Source organism: Tamandua tetradactyla, chromosome 2 (genome assembly GCF_023851605.1).
Source record: "Tamandua tetradactyla isolate mTamTet1 chromosome 2, mTamTet1.pri, whole genome shotgun sequence".
NCBI classification, from domain to species: domain Eukaryota; kingdom Metazoa; phylum Chordata; class Mammalia; order Pilosa; family Myrmecophagidae; genus Tamandua; species Tamandua tetradactyla.
Genome location: NC_135328.1, coordinates 21,649,720 through 21,675,451, shown reverse-complemented (window position 1 = coordinate 21,675,451; position 25,732 = coordinate 21,649,720). Strand labels below are relative to the sequence as shown.

The 25,732-nt window shown below is 34.2% G+C and overlaps 1 long non-coding RNA gene and 1 pseudogene across 1 annotated transcript in view; one reads left to right on the top strand and one right to left on the bottom strand.

Annotated features, from left to right (window-relative positions):
• The window catches only part of LOC143667006 (uncharacterized), a 128,260-nt gene extending 104,199 nt beyond the window's left edge, over positions 1 to 24,061 (top strand). Inside the window, exons 3-5 of the long non-coding RNA XR_013167809.1 lie at positions 20,931 to 20,976; positions 21,382 to 21,545; positions 22,469 to 24,061. This is a non-coding gene — a long non-coding RNA (uncharacterized LOC143667006). The remainder of the gene's footprint in view (positions 1 to 20,930; positions 20,977 to 21,381; positions 21,546 to 22,468) is intronic.
• LOC143664984 (macrophage scavenger receptor types I and II pseudogene) lies at positions 7,757 to 8,574 on the bottom strand (annotated as a pseudogene).
• Positions 24,062 to 25,732: the final 1,671 nt, after the last annotated feature.

Sequence of the window (25,732 nt, the reverse complement as noted above, 5' to 3'; positions counted from 1 at the left end):
ATGGCTGCCAGTGCTGTGCTACTTCTTTTCCATTAAGTGGTGGAGTCTAATTGTTCTTACTTTGAATCTGGGCTGGTCATAGTAACTTGCTTGATAGACCATGGTGAAGATGATGATCTGGGACTTCTGAAGCTAGGTTATAAGAAGCCTTGAAGATTTCTACTGTGCCCCTAATGGCACAAGTTCTTGTATCCCTGGGCTGCCATATAAGAAAACCAATAATATGAGGCTGCCATGCTGGAGAGAGACCAGTGGAGAGACCAAATGAAGAGGCCCTGTAGTGAAGCAAGAGAGACTTTTGACTAGGTCCTAGCTATTCTAGCCTCTGGCCATTCACATTATCCCAGCTGAGATCCCAGAAATTGTGTGGAACAGAAATGAGCCATCTTCAATGAACCATGTCCCAATTGCAAATTTGTAAGCAAAGTAAAGGATTGTTGTTGTCTTAAGTACTTAAATTTTGGAGTGGTTAGTGATGCAGCAGTAGATATTAAAACCAGAGGAAACGTATTCATATTTGGCATAGCCTTCACTCAATAATGAATTCTTTCCACTATCTAGGCATCCTTCAAAATCACTAGAACTAATTTGCAGGCATATTTTGGTGAAATACAAAAAATTTTACCAAGAAAGGGCAAAACATGAACATCTACAGAAGAGCATGCTTCTAACATCTCTGTCATATAGGAGGTTCCTAAATGTCTTCTTGGATCAAACATTCAGTACCACATTCATAGTTCACATTTTTTTTGTTGTTCATTCACCACCAAAGAGACAAAAAATGATCATTTTAAAAATATGTAGGTGCCAGCATAGTAACTAAATTAAGCATTCCATGGCTATTTCCTCTTTAGAGAAAAAAAGTTAATTGTTGAATGCTTAGCATATTCCAAGCATTGTCCTAAATAAGATATTTATTTTACACATACCACATGAAAAGCTGTAAGTTAAAAATTTGCCTAGTCTCCTGGCAGTATGGGAGGTTTACTATTACCATGTATGTTAACAAAAACTTCACTAAGATGACTACCCAATAATAAAATTTTCTTCCCATCCATATTTAGACCAAGTAAATAAATCACTGAGTAGAAAAATGTATCTCAATTAAAATATATTAGGCCTCATCCATTTACATTCTCCAACTACACTGCATGATGCCTCTATTTCATTATAATATCCACTCTTTGTTTCAAACAAAAATATCAATTTTAAATTCTAAATTTCTTTGTAGCAAGTGTATTCTTTATACTTTGTTTTATATGCATAACCTAATGATCTCTTTTTAGGTTTTTCTAAATATGTCATCTTTATTTCATGTAATCTTAGAAAAGGTTTTAAATACTTTCATGTACTGAGTAGTATATAATGAAATGAATACATAAAGAAAATATATTAGTATTACTCTACATCACAAAAGGAAATAGATAAATTGGAATTTTATCTTCGCTTTACTGTTCCCTTCACATGGAATTCATTAGCTGTTTTGGTAAATTAGAAGAAAAAAACATCTTCATAGTGAGGAATTTTAAGAAGTCCTCTACTTAGAAAACCTCCCTCAGAGATCAAATCATTGCTTTACATTTCCCTGAAGGCACAGAATTTTCTAACAGATATTAAGATCCTAAATCAAATAGTGTACTTGAAGGATTTTTGTTAGGCAGAAGTTTGGGACAACAGCCTTCTTTTCCTTAGAGTTCCAATCAACTGAGCACATGAGCAAGCAAGTTTGTCTTGGATGGGTTTATAAGGAGCTCAACATTCATTTGAGAATATTTAGACGTTTTCACAACTGGTAGAATTGGAAATGATTAACTCATATTTAAAGGGAAAAATTTGTCATTTAAAATAGTTGTTAAAATAATTCACCATAGCATTTCAATCTGTGGCCAGAAAATATGTGGTCTTGAGAAGCACAGTATCATTCCTACAAAATATTTTGAAACAAATGACATCCAAAATAACCAGTACACACCAAAGAAGGAAATAACACATTCGAAAGCAAAACAATCAATCAAATTTTTCAATATCAGTGAGGATATTTTAATTCATTTTCCAAAATTTTATACAGTATTCTTTTTCTGCTTAAACAAAAACATCACCAGATAGGAATAAAGGGAAAGCTATATTATATGTAGAAGTTTATGGTTAACATATTTGTAAGAATATAGCTCATGGACCCCAAGCCCTGTATCTTTTGCAAGAATCTTAGCTGCTTCTAATTCCATATATTTTATTTATTACTCTTGTTCCCATGGAAACCATAGACAAGTTATGAATTTAATTGGAATTTAATCTTTTAATGTGGTCACAAAATGCACCTAAATTTTACTTTGCATATACTTTTCTTCAGTGCCTGAATTTTGGTTGGATCCAAGACTGGACAGCATAAACCTCAGCAATATCTTTCACGATCCAAAGCAGAATCCATCCGCCTATGCTGTGACATTTCAACATTCTCCTGGACCCACTTCTATTCTTTAATCTTTCAAAGACAGACACTTTTCCCTTAAGGTTAGCAAGTGCATCCTAAGAAGGTGTCAGTGGTAAAACACCTTGGGGAAAAAACACCAGTGCTTTTAATGTTCATTTTTTATCTGTTTCCATGTGTTTACCTCCATCTCTTATTTCCTGGAATCAGAAAAATTACTAGTTCAGTCTGCAGACTCCTCTGTCAAAGTATAGCAGCTGTCAAAGCAAAACCATTGGTTTTTTAAAGTGTTCTTCACTTCACTTCCAAAGACTCCTTCCATGCATCCGTAAAGAAAATTACTGTCTGACTCTGACTCCTTAAGACCACTTAGTTTAGACTTATAATTCAGCGTGCCCTAAAATCATTCCCATGTGTTGGCCTACTTAAAATGTTGATGTTTACCAAGGAAAACATCTAAGAATGACCGTTATGTAAAGTTGCATCTTGTTGAGTCCTTTTTTCTCCAAATGCCAAGGTGGTACTTCTACAGAGACCTTGCTAAAGAGCTTAGAGGCAAAGTATGTATTCCTGGGTATGTGGATTACATTGTATCTTAATTGGCGTTTCCCGGAAATGAATGATACTGTGCATCTTTTCATATATGGTTGTTGGCCTTTTGGGAATTCTCTATAGTAAGTGTCAAAGCCTTTTGTCGTTTTTATATTGGTTTGTCTTTTTCTAATTGACTTGTAGGTACTCCATATTCTGCATATGAGTTTTTCTTGTTATATGTGTTGCAAATACATTCTTCCACAGTGTGGCTTTTCTATTACTTTCTTAATGGTGTCTTTTAAATAACATAAATTCTTTATGTTATGAAGGCTTCTTTACTATTCTTTTCATTTATGTTTAGTATGATTTTGTTTTGTTCAAGAATTCTTTCCCTTCCCCAAAGATATCAAGATATTCTTCTCTTTTACTTTTTAGAAGTTTGTTGATTTAATTTCATGGCAAAGTAAGACCTTCATGTTTTTTCCTTTAAAATTGTCTTAACCATTCTTGTTATATTTCCATGAATATTTTAGAATCAACTTACTAATTTTCATAAGACAACCTTGACAGGGTTATATGGTCTTTACAGATAATTTTGGTGAGAATTATCATCCTCACAATATTTACTCTTCCAATCCATGAATATGATAAATCCCTGTTTATTCTTTGTGTTATTGTGTTTTATTTAATTTCTTATAGTGTTTAATGTTGTCCTTTAAACTAGACTAGAGGATATTGCACTGCTTTTCTTAGATTTATTCCTGAATATTTTGTTTAGTGCTATTATATTGCACAGTAGTTTAAAAACATTTATTTTGTTTGTGGTTGTTGTATAAAAATAAAACTAACTTTTGCATAGGATATTCATTTATCTTAAGTTCACATATTAATTGAAATTCATGTACATTGTTTTGGATTTTTTACATAAAATATAATTTAGAAATAATGGCTATTTCCTTTCTTCCTTTTATTAAATTAACTTACTTTTCTTGCCTTATTGCAGTGACTAGGGCTGCCTGTACCACACCGAATAGAAGTGGATTTAGCAAGCCTTCTTGATTTATTCCTCAGTCTCGCATAAAAAATATTTATTCACTATTTCACCACTAATTTTTTAGATGCCATATGTAGTAATTAGGTTCAGGTGTCAGCTTGGCCAGGTGATGGTGTCCATATTTAATGATGTTCTTTCTGCATTTGGAATGTCCTCCTATTATTATCTACAAATTCCTAACAATGTTGATCAACATCTTTTTGGTGAAGCACACATTTCTGGATTTACAAAGAGAAGAAGAATTCCACTTTCTTTGAATTATTGATTTTTACTTTGACCTATTCTTTTCAAATAGACCCACTAGGTACAATATCAGTTTATATATTTCAATATTCAGTAGTTTTCTCAAGTTTCTGGTGTGTACACACAGTCTATTAAAACCTTGCCGACTATTTAGTTTCTCCAGTCATTCATATGGGCTTTTGCTTGCCAAATGCTAATGTGACATCTGCTGTTCCTAATTCCAGTAAATATCAGGAACTTTTATGCATACAATCAGTTTACCATACATACGCTATGAATTTGTTCTGAGACATGTCATGTGTGCAAATAGCCTAGAGTTCTTATTTACTAAGATTTACGTCAAGTGAAAACTAAATGCTTTGGTTCAAAGGTCGTGGATTTTCAGTCTAGATGTTTATAATCCTTCATGCTATTCATTGACCTCATCAATTTAAGGTTGTGAATGAATTAGCTGCAATCACAAATTCAGCAAACATACCACCAGAAAACAGAAGGAATTATTATCAAATGCTGACAATATATACAATAATTCCATAATAAGAAGGCAATACAAGTACAACTTGGAAGAAGAAAACCATATCGAAAAGCAAAGATTTTTTTTTGATGGCGATGGATACATATGACCAACAAGGCTTTCCTTATGTATTCAGTAATATAGCAACATTACAAAAATCATGTTATTTATCACTGAAATTTGATTATAGAGTTTAAAAAATGCCTTCTTTGCTTTATGCTTTTAAGGGGGGTATTTCTTTCTTAAATTCACTCAATCTATCCAATTGCTTGTTCATCAAATAAATGCTTTAAAAACAACTTCCCTAATGTCCTAAAATCAACCTTTCTCCTTCATAGCACCTTATACCTCTTACTCGTTGAAATGACCTCAGTTATAACTTTGTATGATGATTTGGGAAATAAACAATCCTTGTAGAGATTGTGGCAACCAGACAAGGGTTCTTGATCATTTTTGCTCACTGTTTTATCACCGGAATCTAAAGGAATGCATTTACAGAGTAGTTGATCAGTCAATCTTTATATAAGAGGTGCTAGCTGTTAGGGTTTCAAAACATTCAAGAGATTGCATTTGCCCAAGCAGACAGAGTCAAGAAGATGAGACGAAGAAATATGCATATGATACAAATTGGGAGTCAGAGTCTCTGTTTTATGGGACATAGCAGAAAGATATTTAGTAAGGCGCTTAAACAATTGATATTATAATGCAGCTTTTAGTATCAGCTATAGTAAACTTCTTTATTTTGTCAGATGAATGCAGGCTTAGCCAAATCAAATAATTGTAGGACTAAATTTAATACCATGGTCACCCCCACAAGCATTTCTCTTTTACTGCTGAGGCCAGAGCTACAAATAACACCCAAACATATACTTTATATTCTCTTCAGTACCTTTTCCCAGCAGTCAAGTGGCTTTTTACTCTGAAGGTATTTAGTCACTGTTTGTTGACTGAAATGAAATATTTTACTGATATTTTAAATTTGTAAACTGGATGTCTTGAATTGTCATAGCAGACCATAGAAGTTTTGGTTAACTTATTTCAACCTCTTTGTACTTACCCTGTTTCCATGCTGTCTGATGAATAAAAACATACACACACACACACACACACAGATATATATGTATATGACCAATTTTTTAAAAAGGAATATATTAAAAGGATGACTTAAAATGTACAGTAGCCTCTCTCCCTTCTGAGACTCTATTGAAATAATAGTAGTAGTAGTAATAATACTAACAATAATAAATATAAGAATAATATCGGTCCACAATTGCAAAGATGATAGGTGGGACAGTGTAGTAGACATTGATCATTTCCAGCTCTCCAACATGTTGAACAACTTTCCTAAAGTGTTATCAATTTTTGTATTTAGAAACTTGTATCAAAATGGAAGCAGAGAGCACATATCTCTAGCATTCCACTAACCAAGACCTGTCCTTATCTTATCCTTTTATATTTTCCTTCTCTCTATATATATCCATATATTCAATGCATATATCCATAAATTTTATTCATATAGTCAATACATATTGCATAAATTCAACATACATTTATATCATCTTATATTTGGGGTATTCTCAGTTTTATCCTCTAGCCAGTAGCATGGTTTGTGGTGAAGCTTGATTTTTTCCTGACTTAAAATTCTTAAACCATTTACTATAAATATGATGTAAACATATTTATTGTAAGTAAAATGTTGACCATTGGTTTTCTTTAAGTGTTTACAGCACTTTTAATTTTATAATGTCTTCACATACTATATCTTGTTTAACCCTCACAGCAACTCTGTAAGGCAGCTGTTAGGATGTCCGTTTTACAGAGAGAATGGAAATGGTGAGATACAGATGCATATGATACACTTAAGAATTACCCTAGAACCTCAATTGTATAACCCATAACCCTGGGGCTACAGGTTAAAAAGGGAAAGACTGGAGAATTATGAAATTTTGGTCCATTAGTTAATAGGAAGACATGGAATGACATGAAATCCGATGTTTTTCCTATTCCTTTTTTTCAGTCTGTCTTTGCTTTCCTTTCCTGCTTTCCAATTTTCATCCCTTTCTTCACCTACACAAAATATCTCCAGTTCTACTGAAATATTCTTCTCCAGAATCTATGCTCGTTACATAAAGCATAAAATATAAAAAGTTTTTTAAGAATAAAAAATTATCAGCATATTTTTTTCGCTGTCAAAATGATTTTGCTTGAAATGACTGGGTAATAAGGAAAGAAGTTTGACTTGGTTCAAGTTATTGAATAAATTTTCCAAATTTCACTTTTACCTCAGTTTAACACTTGACAAAACAATTTTATAATTTGAATAATTAGAAGACAGAAGGGTAAACTAAACAAATCAAAATCAATGAACCTTTTTTTTTTTCACATTCTATTGAATTTAAAAAGTTTGATCTCCTATGAAAATATATAGAGCCCTGTTCTTCCCCAGTCTAGCTCTGCTCATGCAAGTAATTGCCTGTTTACTTGACTGTGTTTCTCAGGGAAACATCTCCGTAAGGTCATAGATGATATCTAACACTTTAGCTGTTATTAATGATGAATCTTCTATGTCATCCCTATCCCTGGTTAAGAATAATGTTTTGAAATATAAAGAATCTGCATGTAATTATTTCCCATGAGATTTCTCCAAGAATCCAGTAGGTTAGGGTTCCTGGCCTAGCATCTGAGGATTGGCTAGAGCAGCTGGTCAGTCAGTACATGGGAGGCATCCAAGGCGGTGATGCTGAACAATAGTGGTAGAAGAGGGCTGGAGTTAGGAGACATATGAGCAAGGGAGAGGCCCAAATAGCACCAAAGACCCGGAGAAGAAGCCATGCAGAAACCAGGTAAGGCATGGGTACCAAGGTCAGTTGATTGTAGGAGCCACAAAGGGATCTTGGAAGTCAGTTGTGCTGAAGACTGGTTCCGAGGTGAAGGGCTTTTTTTGAGTTAGAAGCAGAAGGTGTCCCACCCAACCCAAATGATCTTAAAAGGGCTCTGCCCAAATATGATGAAGGTGAATTAAAGTGATATTTCTTAATATCATAGAATGTTCCAGTCTTTCAGTTTGAGATATTTAGTGATGTTATTCAACTGATTCAGTTCCTTTATTTCTTGTTCCAAATGCACTTGTTCGTCTTTCATAGACATAATTTTTCCAGATACATTATATGCACATTCCTTTAGTTTTCTGATCTTCTCTTATTGTTTAAATGTATTCTCTTGGACTTTGCCATTCAGTGTTTCTATGCTGAACTGCATATCAAGCAAGGTGGCATTCAATCTTATTAAAGACTTAAAGATTTCATCAACTGAATTTCCATGTGCTTGGACTGAGGAAAATAAGGTACTTTAAATATTTAAGAAAAACATCATTAAATATTTGATCAGTTGTCACACTGAAATTTTGGAAATGCTGTGAATCTATGATATTGTTTTCTGTATCGAAAACATACCAGTTTCTCTTTTCCATGGTACTCAGACATTCCATAACAACTTCTCTAAATCTCATTTCATCTTCATTGCCATTCCATTTTCCTGAGAGTCTTTCAGATGTACCATTTTCATTAATTGAACCAACTGCACAATTCTTAATTTCCTCCTTTAGAAATTGAGATGCTATGATTCCAATGACAGTTATGAGAATTGCAAACACCAGGAGATAAAGGGCAGTCAGTCCCACTTTGAAGACTTCAGTTTCTTTTGAATGACCGGGCCATCTTTAGGATTTTCAAGAAACAAAGCTGTCATTGAGTGAGCATCAAATTTCACAGATTCTGAACAGTTATCAGCCTTCTCTATCATTCAAAAAATCTATCCAATTGTTCCATGCTTCTGAGCAGTCTGATGGAGTCCTGCAGCTCTCTGCAGGATAAGGATGTCTTCTAAGAAAGCACTCAAGGTTTTGAGGCTAGAAGACTTAAGATCCATGTATCAGAAAAGCAATGCTTTCTCCTGAAGACTTTGGCATTCTGGGGCTGGTTGTCAAATAAGCCTTGGCTTTTCTGTTACATGGCAGTGCACATGGTGGCTTCTTCTGACTTCTGGCCATTGACTTTGATGGACATGGTTTTCCAATTTTTTAATTAAGCAAGGCCAGCTCAGTTCTATGATTAGACAACTGAAATTGTTATTTATAGTTCACCCATTTGCTTATCATTCTCTTTACCCATGAGTAATTTCAAAGCAAGGTAGAAACTTTGTGCCACTATTAATTACCCTTATGTACTTTAATGTGCATGTCTTAAGAAAAATATCTTCTTCTTTATAACCACAGTAAAGATGGTATTTTCAGAATCAGGAAATTTGATACTGATACAATAATATTAATTAATTCATGTTCCATATTCAAATATCATCATGTCCACTTTATGCCTTTACTTGGTGTGGAGGGCCAGGAACAATTAATCAGGCCCAAGCAGGAGCAATCAATCAGGCCCAAGCAAGGAGAGTCCCCACACCAGTGGGGCGGAATGTCCCCGAGAGTTAGACAAGAACCAATGCTAAGAAACTGTGGGAATGGAATAGGTTTTGGCAACGGCTGACAGCATTCTTCTGCTGCTATGAGCCGCTTGCTTGCTAGCAGCTGCAAAAAAACCACAGCATGATTTTAGCCTTTATAAGCACACCTTGAAAACCTCTGGGGGCTGCTCTCCGAATCCTCTTTCTTGGAGGTTTCTGGGGCAGTCGCCAGCTGGCTAATAAAGACTCCAAATTGGCTTGCAGTTTTGAATTGTGTGGTCTCTCTTTCGGTGCACCCCACAACACTTGGCTGAATTCAAAATTACTTATTGCATTTTGTTGTCGTGTGTTTTGCGTCGTCTTTAATCTAGTGACTCTAGTTTAGCCTTTTTTTAAATTTGTAGCTCTTAACTTACATTTTTTGAGTAGAACACACTAGTTGTTATGTAGAATGCCCTCAATTTGAGTTTGTCTAATATTTTTTCATGAATATTTTCAGTTTATCAGGAAGTATATGGTGTGAATGACTTCTATTACTAGAAATGCCTACTAGACTTGTAAACTGTAACATTAGTGTTTTATCCTTTGAAATTAATAAATAATTTGTGGAGACATTCTTTGAAATCATATAAATACCATGTCCCTCAAACTTTCCCCTACTAGAATTACATTTCATTGAGGGTTTTATAACTCTCACTGGCATGCTACTGAGAAGAGATTTCCCTTCTGTCCCATATGTTTATTCATGTATGTATTTATGTTGGTAATATATATTACTGGTAGATTCTCATTTTATTAAATAGATTATAATGCTTTTTATAATTATTTATTTTGATGTCCAAATTCTTGATTTAGACAATGGTAATCTTTTCAAGTTGACTCTTTGTCCTTTTGACATGATCCCATGATTCTTTGAACATTTTATTACTTTCTGGCACATAAAGATGTTTCATTATTATCTCGTATTTTCTCTGTCCCCTCCTAGAGCCATTTTCTTAAGGAGCCTTGATTTCTTTAAGGGGAAAAAGTACATAGAAGCCAGAATCAGGGCACTAGATGTACACATTATTACTGGAGTGAACATGGCAATGTGTGTCTATCAGTAATCCATCCATCTATATTAGAAACCATGAGTTTAAGTTCATATCTTCATTTTCAACATGACTTTTTTAAAAATTACATAATCAGAGTATTCTTTAAGGCCTACTATTACAAAAGTATATTTTTAAAGAATAGATGTAAGTGTAGTCAAATGATTTTCCTGCTGCTATCATGTATGTTTCATATTGATAAATCGATACACTTAGTAATAGACATCCTAGTTTTTGTGGCCTTCAGAAAGATGAATTGTGGGCAGGACATGGTGGCTCAGTGGCAGAATTCTCATCTGCCATGCTGGAGACCCGGGTTCTATTCCTGGTCCCCATGTGAAAAACAAAACAAAACAAAAAGATGAATTGTGCCACCACATGAAATTTGGGTTGGACATTGAGACTGATGACATCATACTTGCACACGTTGATGCTTACTTTGTAAGGAAAACAGGACAGGATCCCAAGTAGGTCCAAAAATGGCTTGAAAGAACATGGAATGACCGGCTTTGCCTTTATTGTAGTTAGATGTGGGAGGTGGCACATGTGCACACCAGGGCTTTTGTGATATGTACTTGCTGCTGGCACCAAAGGAGGGAGAACTGAGTTTTCTTAATAGTGTGCATGTATGTACAACAGAAGAGGAAGAAGGAGTGAGCAGACTTGAAAACTTTTAATCAAACATTAAAATTGGAGTTAGATATTTTATTACATTAATATTAAATAATCCTTTTATTTACTGCAAAAATTCCAACTTGGTCATGGAATGATTCCTTCAATGCTTGTTTAAATTCCGTATTAATCAATTTTTGTTTTACATTTATCGTTAGAATAAGATGTCAAATTTTTTATGTTAGTGTATGTATGTGTGTAGTGCATGCATACAAGATTGTGCTTAACATTTGTTAGGTTTTGATATATGGGTTTTATGACTTTAAATAAATAGGAGCTTTTTCATCATTTTCTGCTATTGAAAATAATTTTCTGTTTCTTGAAACAGTAAATAAAAATCAAACTAGAGTCCATTTTGAAAGCGATTTTTTAATAGCTCTTAATTTCTTCTTTAGTCACTGATTTTTGAGGATCGAATCATGTGCTCCATAAAAGCATGTTCAAATCTTAATCCATGTTCCTGTGTGTGTGAACTATTTGTAAACAGGACCTTTGAAGATGTTATTATTGGTTAAGTTGTGGGCTTATTTGTGAATAGAAACTTTGAATCCTATTTAGATGAGGCCAAATTGAGTCAGTGTGGACCCTTAAATCCATAGGACTGAAATCCTTATAAGCAAAAGAAATTGGGTACAGAAGTAGAAACCCAAAGTCAGTGAAAACAGAGGAGCAGACACAAAGAGAAAGAAACCTCATTTGATGAAGAATTGCTATCACCAGGACACTACCAGCTTTGAAGAAAGCACATCCTTTCAACACTTTGGTTTTGGACTTCTAGCCTCAAAACCATGAGACAATAATAAAGTAAGCTAGCATGCATTAAAATGCTGTAAGAAGGTTTGCATTTCCTAGCAACTAGAAATAAAAGGTAAGCCTTTATATGGATAGATGATTTATGCCTTTATTACCTATATTCACTGAAACAGAATTTTGTATTTTGTGTCTTTTTTAATTGACTCTACATTTTTCAGAACTGTCCCTCATTCTTTATAGATGTAGTGTCCTGGTAAATGGTAGTCCCTTTGCAGCTCTGTTTTTTAGATCTTTCTATCCCATGCTAGAATCCTTTCATTTTAGTCACCACATGTTCATAAAAAAAAGACCACATATTTGTGCAGCTGATAATTTTTAGTATTTTCTTGATCATAGAGAAATTTGCCATAAACCAGAAAGTTATGTATTAATGAAATTTATAAAATGCATTCATATAAAAAATAAAATAATGTAATATTAAATTATTTTAATTTGAAGTTATTCCTGAAAAAATAAGATTAAGTTTAAATGTATAGTAGAGAACATTCTTAAATAAGAGATACAATATTTATTATGTCTCCTAAGCTAGTTGTCATGTTTTTAAAAAGAAAATCCCAGCTCTGTGAAGCAGTGAAACTCAGGTCCTTACTTTTCTTCTGAAACTCTTTCTGTGAACTCTTCAGATGATTTGACAGGATCTAGAGGTCAGCCGTTCCTAAACACTATATTTTCAACCTGCATTTCCATTAGTATTCTTTGTTCTGAAATGCTCTCTTTTACTCTAGTCTGATTCCAGTCTGAGTTGCCACAACCTGTTCTGATATTGTGAATCACATCTTCTTCATTGTACTTTGTCAGCAGCTCAGATTGGGACTCCCATTAGATTCATGTTGAATGCTTTCATTCTAAATGTAAGACTTTTAAAGGAGCCTCCATCTTTTCCTACTACAGATTCATGTGTAAATCATAGTTATCTTGAGCAAAATAACCTTGTCCCAATTTACATACAATCATGGCAGAATTTGAGTTTTATTTCAACAAAATAGCAGTAAGAAATGGTGGCTTACTAGAAGGAGTAATGTTCCTGTAAGACTCTCCTGCATTTGTTTGGCGTAGGACAAAGGAAAAACTAGAATGTGTGAGCAGATAAAGAGAGAACATTTAGGGGAGATGATGTGTGAATACCATCTCTCTGTCTTCGGATTTTTTCTTAAGTGACCTAAATATTTGCTGCTATCCATTGTTATAATCATTCTGGTTTGGAAATTCATAGTTAAAATGGTAAATGACATATATACTAAATCTTTTGACATCTAAAATTAAACTTTTAACATTTTTTACCACCACCTAGAAAAATAATGTCCAGCATTAAAGCCCAGTTAATAAATCGTACACAAGTCTAAGTGTATTGTATCTGTTTTAATTGGTAATTAGTTTTTGCCAGCATATCACTAAAGCACTAAGCCAGTCAAATATGATGAAGAAAGACTGACTACTTTAACAAAAGTGTTTGACATTATTATTCCATTTTTTTTTTGAGAAATACATACATACTATGTATGTTATCCAATCAATAGCTTGCAGTATCATTACATAGTTGTGTATTCATTACCACGATTGTTTTTTTTAAACACCTCCATCACTCCAGAAAAAGAAATTAAAAATGAAAGAGAAACCTCATACATACCATACACCTTACCCCTCCCTTTCATTGACCATTAGTGTTTCCATCTACCCAATTTGATTTCCATCTACCCAATTTTGTCTCCCTCATTATTTATTTATTATTCATCTGTTTTACTCATCTGTCCATACCCTGAATATAAGGAGCATCAGACCCAAAGTTTTCACAATCACGGAATCACATTGTAAGTGTTTTATCTTTATACAGTCATCTTCAAGAATCTAGGCTTTTGGAACACAGCTGAGCAGTTTCAAGGACTTCCCTTCAGCCACTCAAATATAGCACCAACTAAAAAGGGATATCTGTATAATGCATAAGAATAACCTCAGGATACCTCTCAACTCTGTTTGGAATCTCTCAGCCACTGACACTTTATTTGTTTCATTTCTCTCTTCCCTCTTTTGGTCAAGAAGACTTTCTCAATCTCCTGATGCTGGGTCCCTGCTTATACCCGGGCTTTCTGTCCCAGTTTGCTGGGGAGATTTATACCCCTAGGAGTCATGTCCTACATAGGAGAGAGGGCAGTGAGTTCATCTTCTAAGTTGGCTTAGAGAGAGAGAAGCCACATCTCAGCAACAAAAGAGGTTCACGTGAGGGTGATTCATAGGCCTAATTTTAAATAGGCTTAGCCTATCCTTTGCAGGAGTAAGTTTCATAGGGATGAATCCCAAGATTGATGACTCAGCCTATTGATTTGGCTATGTTCACTGCTTGTGAGAATATCAGAAATTCTCCAAATAGGGAAGTTGAGTATTTCCTCCTTTTGCCCCACTCCCTCAGGGGGACTTTGCAAATACTTCTTTATTTAGTGCCCAAATCACTCTGGGATTTATTGGAGCATCACACTAACCTGGACAAACCAAGAAAATCTCATGCCCTATTCAAGATTCCATGTACTTATGGTGTTCAACTAAACTGACCATACAAGTTAAATTAGGAAATGCACTACCCAAAATATAAATTTTGCAGCAAATAAACATCTCTCCCTTTTAGTCTTACACAGAAATTGAAGTTTTAAAATGTAGACGATATCATCCTTTACCTAGTCTTCTGATATACCCTAGTCCTATCCAGATCAGCTTCCTTCATGTCTCTATTCGATGTCTGATCACTTTTTCAACTTTTTAAGCAGTTCCTGTATGAGGTACTGCTGACTTTCATTGCTTCAGAGCTCTGACTCTGAATCTCAGGTCTTTTACTATATTTAAAATCTTTTCTGAACAGTATTTTATATTATTACTGATTATGCATTAGTTCCTTAGTTGTCATTTAACAAATGTAAAGTGATTGACTTCACAAAGGTACATTATTATCTATTACTTTCTTTTATATTTCTATTAATGCATAAACTTATGTGGCAAAGTACACGAACCTCTGTTTCCAATTCTTTTCAAGTGATATGACTACATTCAAAAAGAAAACAATACTATTTTACACTTGAATTTTATTCTGCAGATTTTTACAACAGCAACCTGTGAATAACGGCTTTTCCTTCTTTCCTTCCTTCCTACCTTCATTCTTCCTTCCTTCCTTCCTTCCTTCCTTCCTTCCTTCCTTCCTTCCTTCCTTCCTTCTTTCCTTCTTTCCTTTAATCCTTCCTTCTTTGTTCCTTTTTATCATATTTAGTCATTAATCAAAAAAATAAAAGATGTCAGGCTTTGTTATTATTGTTGTGATTACTAATACAGGAAATGAAAAATCTGTTTTCTAAAATGTAATAAATTAGATATGAATTACCTAACATCACCTCCTAGTTGATTATTTTATGGGTTTTCATGGTTTCTAACTTAATTTATGATAATGATGATAGACAAGCATAAATGCTGAAGAGATTGACCTATTGAAAGGGGAAGACTCTGGGAAGAAGAAGAGAAAAAAGAAAGCATGTATGAGTCAGTGTACATACTGAAGACAATACTCTATTCAGTTATCTGGATGTAGATCCCTGATCTAACTTTACTAGCTATATCACCTGGGAAATTCATTTTTTCTACTTATAAAACAATTTTTTTCACCTAGAAAGCAGGGATAATTGCCAATTCATGGGGTATTTATCAAGTTTTTTTTTTAATGAATATATTTATAAAGTGTAGTAAGCATTAAAATGTAAACTATAATCATAATCATCATTATATGTTGAACAGGGAACATAAAGATGGAAAATTTGTTAGGAACTAGCAGGTAGCATACAGGAATAGTTAGAAGCCTCTTATCTCAGTTTATGTCTGTTTCATCATATTTACTCAGAATAAAGTCAAAGCATCTGTCAAGTACTTTAAATGTCTGAAATTTTACCTTACTTGCAAGCTACCAAATTGATGGACAGCAATTACTTGGATAATGGCCAGAGATATGAGATTCTTTAGTCAGAGAAAAAAGGCCTCATTACTCAGGGAACAATATGTATGAATATTCCTAAATTTATTATTGCACTTATTTTCATTTGTAAGGAATATTTATTTCTATATTCTGTATAATTCAAGGATATTGTATTTTATCATATCCTTATTTAATACATAACATTCACCTCTAAAATCTACATGTTCTTACATAAAGAAGGTAAATATACTTTTTTTTGCATTTTTTCCATATTATAATTAGTTGTAATGTTTTCTGTGCCCTTACCATGTACACATTAAATGGAAATATTAATTTTTGCCATAAAATATATGTGAATGAGTGAGGCTCTTTGTGATCATTCTGCTTAAAAACTTTTATGGGTTGCTTCTTATCAGAATTTGTAGTCTCAGAGCCTATGTATTGATTTGAAAGGATGTCTATATCCTAGAAAAGCCATGTTTTAATCCTATCCCATTTTGTAAAGGCAGCCATTTCTTCTAACCCCTATTCAGTACTGTATGTTTGAAACGTTAATTAGATAATCTCCATGGGGATGTGACTCAATCAAGAGTGGTTGTTAAGCTGGACTAGGTGGAGACATGTCTCCAACCATTCTAGGTGGGTCTTGATTACTTTACTGGAATTTTCCTATAAAAGGGAGATTCTGAGAGAGCAGAACAACGTAACCACAAGAAGCAGGGAGTCCACCAACCAGTGACCTTTGAAGATGAAGAAGGAAAATGCCTCCCAGGGAACTTCATGAAACAGGAAGCCAGGAGAGAAAGCTAGCAGATGACGCCATGTTCACCATGTGCCTCTCCAGCTGAGAGAGAAACCCTGGCTGTTCACCATGTGCCTTCTCACTTGAGAAAGTAACTGTGAACTTCTTCAGCCTTCTTGCATCAAGGTATCTTTCTCTGGATGCTTTAGATTGGGCATTTCTATAGATTTGCCTTAATTGGGACATTTCCATGGCCTAAAAAGTGTTAACTTACAACTTATTAAACTCCCCTTTTTTGAAAGCTAATATATATGTGTGAAGTTTTGATTCACAATGTACAAAATTTATGCACACAGTTTACACTCAATATGTATCTATTGAAAATGTTGGATGTCTGAATGGATGATGTGGGTTGACCAAAAAAATAAAATGGTAAAGTAAAACATAGTTTTGTTGTCAAAGATGATTTTAAAGAAAAATACTAGTCCTCAAAATATGTATTTTATTCAGTATAGACAGAAAGATAGGAGATATTCAAATATCACAACTAGAGTATATTACAAATGCTGTGTATTTCAGGATAGAGCAAAAATATAAGTAAATTATCAGAATCAAATTCATGTGCTAGCAGCAGGTGGAATTAACATGCTTCATTGCCTTGTTTGTCTTATGATACCTTAATGTCACATTTTAAATTTAATTAAATATGATTAATAATTTTCTACACTAAGATGTTACATATTTACTTACTTCTAAATGATATTCACCAATCATTTATTATTACAGATGACTTGATATGTATTCTTTTAAATATTTATTTTTTAATGGACAAAAACAATAAGATATTCAGAAAGCAGAAACTGAATGGAGTACTCTGTGTAATCAGTTCAAGAGAATGCAAGCATCAGACAGGTGTTATTTTGTCAATCCTGCCTCATTTCTCCTTGCTTTTTCTACACCAGTAAACTTACATTACGGCAAACTAAACTCCCCATTCACCAGTCCTGCCAATATTAGAATGCAAACTGAATATGAAATATGTCACACCCCAGTTCACCCAGACATCTCCAGTCCTTTTCCGTAGATAGGTAGCTGTGTGCCATTGTCACTGTGAGATAGATGCAAGCTCAGTTCTGTGAAGTTGTGTCCCTGTGAGTTCATCTGATGAAAAGCACCTCCCTACCACCTTCCCACACCTTACCACATGGTTGTTCTTAAATGAGGTTTCTTTATTTATGTGTTTTGATTCCCCATTCTGTATTTCTTTTTTTAGTGACTTACTAAGTAAATCCTTTTACCTAAATTCATGGATCAACATTGTTATTCAATTTTCCCTGAAAAGAATCTTGAAGTTCATCTTAGACTTAAGTTCATGCCCTGCTCCATTAGGATGAGTCTCTCCACTGTAATGTGTGAAAGCTTATTATTTTTCTTAATTCCTTTAACTCCCTTATACCACACTGAGCATGGTAGGTATCTGGACCATAATGACAATGATTTTCCTGAATTCAGAGGAGAGATGACAATTTCCATTGTATTCCACTTGCTATTGCAGCCAAGTCTCTTGCTTCCAACTAGACATCCCTCAGCCACCTCTCAATAACTATTCTAAAATCTTTGGACTTTCCTTTCTCTCCCTATCTTCTCTTACTCTGAGTTAGAGTAGATTCTCAGGATTGAATGTGGCTATCAAGTTAAGGCTCAAAGCAGTTAAAGAATTTTCTTTTTTAAGTCATAATAATGAAATCATTTCCAAACAGTCCACAACCTAAGGCAATTGAACAGATTGTATATTAATTTCTAATATATAACTTTAACATTATTATTCTCAAGACCACTTTGTATCCAATCAGTTCAGTTTCTCAAAGTAAAAATTTTATACCAGCTAGGTAGTACCATATATATCCGTTGAATTTTATTGGGAAAGAAAAACCATTCTAAATATTTGTATTAGTTTTCCATTAGCTCACGATTCTTTAATTCAGAAATCCTGACAAGACTCACTGACTTTTTTTTTGTATGCTCTGTGGTGGGGTCACATTTCATTATGTTTCCATGTGAGTTTCGTGTTATTGCAGCACCATTTGTTGAATTTTTGTTTGTATGTTTGCTTGTTTGGTTTGCAGGAGGTACATGGACTGGGAATTGAACATGGATCTCCTGTATGGCAAGCAAGAATTCTACCATTGAGCTATCCTTGCACCACCCCTCTACCACATAATTGGCTTTCTTCCTCCCCTTATTGGCTTTTAATTTTTTTTTTTTTTTTTTTTTTTTGCATGGGCAGGCACCGGGAATTGAACCCAGGTCTCCTGCATGGCAGGTGAGAACTCTACCTACTGAACCACTGTGGCTTACCCGACTACCACCTCTCCCCTCTTATTGGCTTTTATGCTTAAGATTTGACAAATCAAAAATCAAGGCGTTGGGTTGATTACACTCTTAGCTGGGTATTCTGGGGAGGAATGAACTTCCAAGCCCATTCACATTGTTTGCAGCTCCAGTTCTCTGCTGTTGTGGGTTTCAACCCCCATTTCCTCTCTGTCTCTTAGCTGGGAGCCACTTTGTGCTTCTATGGTTTGCCAGTATTCCGTATCCCATCACCTCCTCCATCTGCAAATTAGCAATGGCCGGTTGAGTTCTTCTCTCCCTTCCCTGTCTCAGACTTCTATTATGCAGCTGTGGGAGTGAAGTCTCTGCTTTTAAAAGACTCAAATGCGTAGATATTGTTCTCCTAGGTAATGTCCCTTCTGATCAACACACAGTCACTTTATTAGTAACCTTAATTACATGGGCAAAAATCCCTGTTTTCTATGTAACAGTATATTTATAATTATGGATATGATATCTCAATTTTCTAGTCTTGTGGATAAGACAGAAAATCTTGTTGCCTTTTTTCTAACAAATTTCTATTGAATGCAATATCCATGTACTATTTTAAGTTCCTATGGTGGTTTTATTCAATGAAACAGGAACACATGCACAATTGTTCATATGCACAACCTTGATTTTATCAAGTCAGGATCTTAACTAGACATAAAAATGAAATGTTGAATGATAGTTTATGAATAAGATTTCAGTGAATTTGACTTTCATATATGCATTTATGATCCTAGTGTTATTTGTTTTTGTGATTTATTAAGTCTAAAATTACTAAAACCATGTTAGGAAACACCAAATTAAAGGTTTAATGTGGTGAATGTTTCAAGTCATGAATTATTTTCATGACAAATGCTGGTTTTTAGTGTATAAATTTTTAAAGCACTTGCTAATAAAGATGTAGCTAGTTCTAGAAACATGCTTTTTTTGTTTGTGTTTTAAAGAAAGAGCATACAGTGTTTAGAAAGGGATATAAGAATACTTTTGTTTGACTAGGTTTAAATTTTGATTGATTTTTATTGATTATTCATTTGTGTGTTTGCTTGTACTTAAAATAAGGTCATTAAATGGAACCCACATAACTTTAAGTCTAAATATCAGGATTAGTTGAGAATCATTAAGCGTGTTTCTTAAGTATGCAAGAATAAAGTGTCCCTTTAACACTTTAACCATACTGTAATTTTTTTTAAAGAGACCAAAAAAAAAAAAACCTGCAGTAATCTATTTGAAAAATAAATTGAAAAAATAGAAAAAATATTTCAGTGATACTATTTAAAAGTATTAGTAGCCTGTCAAAATTTTGAGAAATTGGAGCAAAATATGGATTGCATTGTACACAATTTAAGGAAATGACTGAAGGTCGACTCATCATATATTCAGAAAATAATACTTAAGAATTTTAAATTGAAGAAAATTCTCTGATTATGTTAGTAAATTGGAGGTGTGGGAGTTGTGGGATGAAGAGGTATAGAGTATTGATTCTTGTAACCCCTTTGGCATCTCAGTGTCTGGCTTCCAAGCTACCTCCACGCACTCAGAGAGATCAGCTAAAAACAAATAAGGCTGAGTCCTCTGCTCTTGTCTCTGCTGGCTCACTCTTTCCTCCTGGGGCAGAGTTCCTGCATTTGCTGGGTGTAGTGCTTTATATAGAGTAATATGGTTGATAATCTTGTTCAGATCATATATTTCCTTTTTTAAAATTAACAGTCTTTTTGTTTAGAGATATTTTAGATTTATAGAGAAATTGAGAAATTACAGACTTCCCATATATACCCCCTCTCAGTTCTCCTCTTCCTGGCAACACTCCCACAGTTTCCTTATTATTACCATCTTATGTTAGTGTGATGCATTTGTTACAATTCACGTAGCAATGGCTGGCAGCTCATTTATTCTGATCACTGTGTCATTGTATGGATGCACCAAAGTTAGTTTACCCATTCACCTTTTGAAGAACATCTTGTTTGCTTCACTTATTTGGCAAATTAATAATAATTAACAGTTAATAATAAATGTGCTAAAAATATCCATGTGCAGTTATTTGTATATATTTGTTTTTCAGCTCTTTGGATAGTAAATACCTGTGGGTGTGATTGCTAGATCTTAGGGTAAGACTATATTTAAATTTGTAATAAATTGCCAGCTGTATTCCAAATTGGCTGTAGCACCAACAATGATGAGAGTTCATGTTGTTCCACATCTTCACAAGCATTTCGTGTCACCAGTATTTTGGATCTTAGCTATTCTAATATGTATGTAGTGAAATATAATTGTTTTAATTTGCAATTCCTTATTGACACATGATGTCGAGCATCTTTTCCCGTGGTTATTTGCCATTCCTTTATCTTCTCTGGTGAGATGTCTGTCAGAACTTTTGCCCATTTGTAAATTTATTGTTTAATTTTAAGAATTCTATGCATATTTGAATACCAGTCCTTTAAAAGATATGTTTTAAAAGTATTTTCTCCCAGTCAGTGACTTGACTTTTGATCTTTTAACATTGTCTTTCACAGAGCAGAAGATTTTAAGAAATTTTTGACTTCCAACTTACTAATTTTTTCTTTCATGGATAATGCCTGTTGGTGTTTTATCTAAAAATCATCAGTAAACTCCAGATCATGTAGATTTTTTTCCATCGATATCATCTAGAAGTTCTGCAGTTTTATTTTACATTTAGGTATGTAATGCATTTTCAGTTAATACTTGTGACAGCCATAATATCTGTTTCTACATTCATTTCTTGCACAGATATGTCCAGTTTTTTCTGCACCACTTGTTGAATTTTATTTGATTTTTGTCTACTTGTTCTTTTAATTACTGAGAGAAAAATTTTAGTTACCAAATATGATTATAAATTTAATTCTCCCAAAGTTCTATCAATATTAGCCTCAAATTCAGTGGACCCTCCTAGGTGGGCCTCTCCGCAGGGCAGCTTGAGTGTCCTCATGCAACTCTAAGGTTGCTTTGCCCTTTGATGAATTTAACTACTTGTCATTGTCTTAATAATAGTCTATATTTTGATGTCAACTTTGTTTGATATTAAAATTACTTTATTATTTTTTATTATTATTTTATCAATAGTTTTCTTATGATTACTCTTTTTATCTATTTCATTATTTTACTTTCAATTTACTTATATCTTTATGTTTAAAGTACATCACCACATATCATAGACTTTGGTTTTGCTTTTAAACTGTGGTCATTTTTGTTTTGAAGTACAATGTTTTGTGAGTTTAATTATTCATATGGTTGGATTTTACTCAAGTTTTAGTTATTTTCTGTTGTTTTTTTCTTCACTCTTCCTCCTTAATTTAAAAATATCACTTAAAATAGTTTAAATTTTTCTTATGAGATATATATACACATACATACACACATATATATATTTATATAAAATTTTAAACTACATTCTTTCATTTTAGACTAGCTCCTTTTGGAGAATGATATATTTTATTGTTAAATTAAATAAAAAGCTAACTAAGGTAAGAATTATGTAATGCTAATTTTGGCATAAGAACTAAAACTTACCTCTAGTACACGGTGGACTGTGAATTCTTTTTTTTTTTTCTTTTCTTTTCTTTTTTTTTCCTACATGGGCAGGCACCAGGAATCAAACCCGGGTCCTCTGGCATGACAGACAAGCGTTCTTGCCTGCTGAGCCACCGTGACCCACAGACTGTGAACTCTTGAGAAGAAGAATTGATTTTATTCACCCTTCTGCTCCATAAAGGCTTGTAATCTGCTTCTGTTAATGTTAATGTAGATTACTGCTTTAGTCTCTTAGCCTGCTTAAGCAAATACTGTGAAGTGGTTTGGTTTAAACAATGGGAATTTATTCGCTCACAGTTTTGAGGCCAGGAAAATGTCTCCATCAAGGCACTGCTTTCTTCCTGAAGACAGGCTGCCCACTATCCTTGGCTCCTCTGACACATGACAAAGCACATGGCAGGCTCTGCTTCTCACTCTCTTTTCTTCCAGGTTTCATTGCTTTCAGCTTCTTGCCTCTGTGGCTTTCTTTCTCTCTGTCTGAATTTCTTTCTCTTATAAAGGGCTCCAGTGATAGGATTAAGACCCATTCTGATAGGGACATACCTTAACTGAAATCATCTCATCAAAAGGTCCTACTTACAGTGAGTTTACACCCTAGGAAAGGATTAAAGACATGCTTTTCTGGGGTACAGAAAGCTTCAAACCACTAGTTATTCAGGTCAACCCACACAGTGAAGATGAGGGGAAAAAAGGCCACACAAAATATATAAAGTACACCACCTACCTCCCAAATATTGAAGAGCATAAAGATAATGGAGATCTACCAAGTCAACCTTTTTGGGAAACCTGAACTTCATAGAGGGCAAAAAAATATCAAAGAGCATAGAAACTATTGTCCCGAGACCATCTCATCTGCCTATACCTCAGACTTAGGCTTTAGGTCTGTATCCTCATAAAGTACAAGAAATTGAAGTCAAGTCCCTGGGCTTCAGAGCAGAAGAGTCTGATGGGGCACTCCTCCCTTATTAACCTCATCTACAAGGGATTGTGTATTAGTTTGTAAGCCGCCAGAATGTGATTTACCAATGAGCTTTTTAAAAGGAATTTATAAAGTTGTAAGTTTACAGTTCTAAGGCTTTGAAAATGTCCAAATTAATGCATCCAGGGAAAGATACCTTGGTTCAAGAAGGCCAGTGATGTTCGGGGCCTCTCCCTCAGCTGGGAAGGTACTGCTCGCTTTCACTGTGGGCTTCTTCAGTGGCTCCCCTCGGGCTCTGTCCGTTCTTTTGGCTCTGTCAGTTCTGGTGGCTCTAAAGCTTTTTCAAAAATGGTTCCCTCTCTAAGTGCTCCAGTAAGCAACTCCACCTTGAAGAGGTGGAGCCACATGTCCGTGGAAACCATCTAATCAAAAGCTATCACCCACAATATTGAATGAGGATTAAAGGACATGGCTTTTTTGGGGGTACACAACAGATTCAAACCAGCACAGGTTATTACCATAGAATAAGGCTAAACATGAAGGAAGTTCATCTCCACTGACCTCAATACCAGCAGACTATAGTAAAAGCTTCTTTGGCTGGGAGAAAAGCCAAAGAAAGAGAAAAACAAGCTGTTATTGAGAACAAGTCATATGTGTATGTATTCGTGCAGATTTGTACTAGGGATGTGAGGAGGCTGGCTGATCTTGTATATCTGAACCCTGAACTTCACTGGCCTTCTTGAATCAAGGTATCTTTCCCTTTCTATAGGCTTGCTTTAATTAGGACATTTTCTCGGCCTCAGAATTGTAAACTTGTAACTTATCAAATTCCCCTTTTTAAAAGTCATTCTGTTTCTGGTATATGGCATTCCAGCAGCTAGCAAACTAGAACACACCTCAAGCTGCAAATTTTATTTCCTGCCACACCCCCCAGTGAATTCTTTCATCTTAAGGCGAACATCCTGAGTCCTTAGGCAGATTTTTCAGATGGTCAAGACTGTGGTGTGGGAGACACAAAACCTGAATGTATCCTCTTTCTTTCCAAGGAGAACAATAAAAAATATGTTCTTTGAAGCCATGGATGGTACAGAATATGTAATTCATCAAATAACTATTACACCACACATCCAAATAATGAAATGGACTCCGCAGTGGACTGCGGAGTGCTCAAGCAGTTCTCTCCAGGTGCTGTTCATGTGCTTTTTATTCTCCTTTTTTTGATGTAACTTCTAGCCAACAACATATCGTAAAGGTGAAGTAATTTTGAAGGTATAATTAAGTTCCCAAATCAGTTGATTTTCAGTTAATCAACATGAAGATTATCCCACATAGGCCTGATTTAATAAGACTTTAAAAGAGGGACTGGGGCTTTTCTGAATGTAGAAAAAATTTCAAGTTCTCTTTCCAGGAGGGTACCTTCAAACTAGTTCTCAGGGAAAAAAACAAAATATTTTTTTCCGGGTCAGTAATCAGTAGACACTTTCAGATAACCAGACAGTCATGGCATAATATATTAAAAAGATTTTGATATTCTTATTTGAAAAAATGTTTCACAATATAGAAGTTTTTAAATGTTATAACCAACAATATCTCTTCTTTCTTACAAATTAGTTTAAAATGTGAAATTTTAATGGAGAAAATAATAGGAGGTTGAGCCAGAAAGATGTTCTCATACATTTAAAACTATTTATTCGGTTATATTGTACCCTTTTAAAAGCATCCTGGAAAGACTTATATCCTTTTGAAAACTTCACACATTTTATGTAATTAGAAACCCAAAAGCTAGAAATAAATTATCAGAAATTATTCCAGTGCCAAGTTGGTGAAAAATGTTGGTTATTTGTTGCATAAATTTATAAAACATTTGCTAATAAAGAAGTAGTTAGATGCAGAGGCTTTTTCTGTTAAGGGCCAACAGTGTTTTGCAAGGGATATGGAGTATTTGACTTGGTTTTTATGTTTGGTTTTTTTATCGCTTGTTGTATTTGTGTGTTTGCTTATAACTAGCATGACGTTATATATGTGCCCATGTGATTTAAGTCTAAAGGTCTGTATAAATTGAGATCTTTCAGAATTTTCCCTCCTAAATACACAAGAATGAATGTCCCTTTGGCACTTTGTCCAGCTGTCCTTTAATAAAAGAAAGGGGGGAGCAAACAACAACAACAATAAAAACAACAATAACCAATTTGAAAGAAAGTGAACAAAGACTAAAAGAAAGAATTTCAATTATATTATATAAAGTAATAGTAACCTGTCAAACCTTCGATAAATTGCCACTAAATGTGAATTACATTGGATACAGTTTAAGGGGATGACTGAAGGTTGATTCATTACCCACCCTAAAAGTTATATTTAAGAAATAATATTGAGGTAAATTCTCTAATTATATGGAA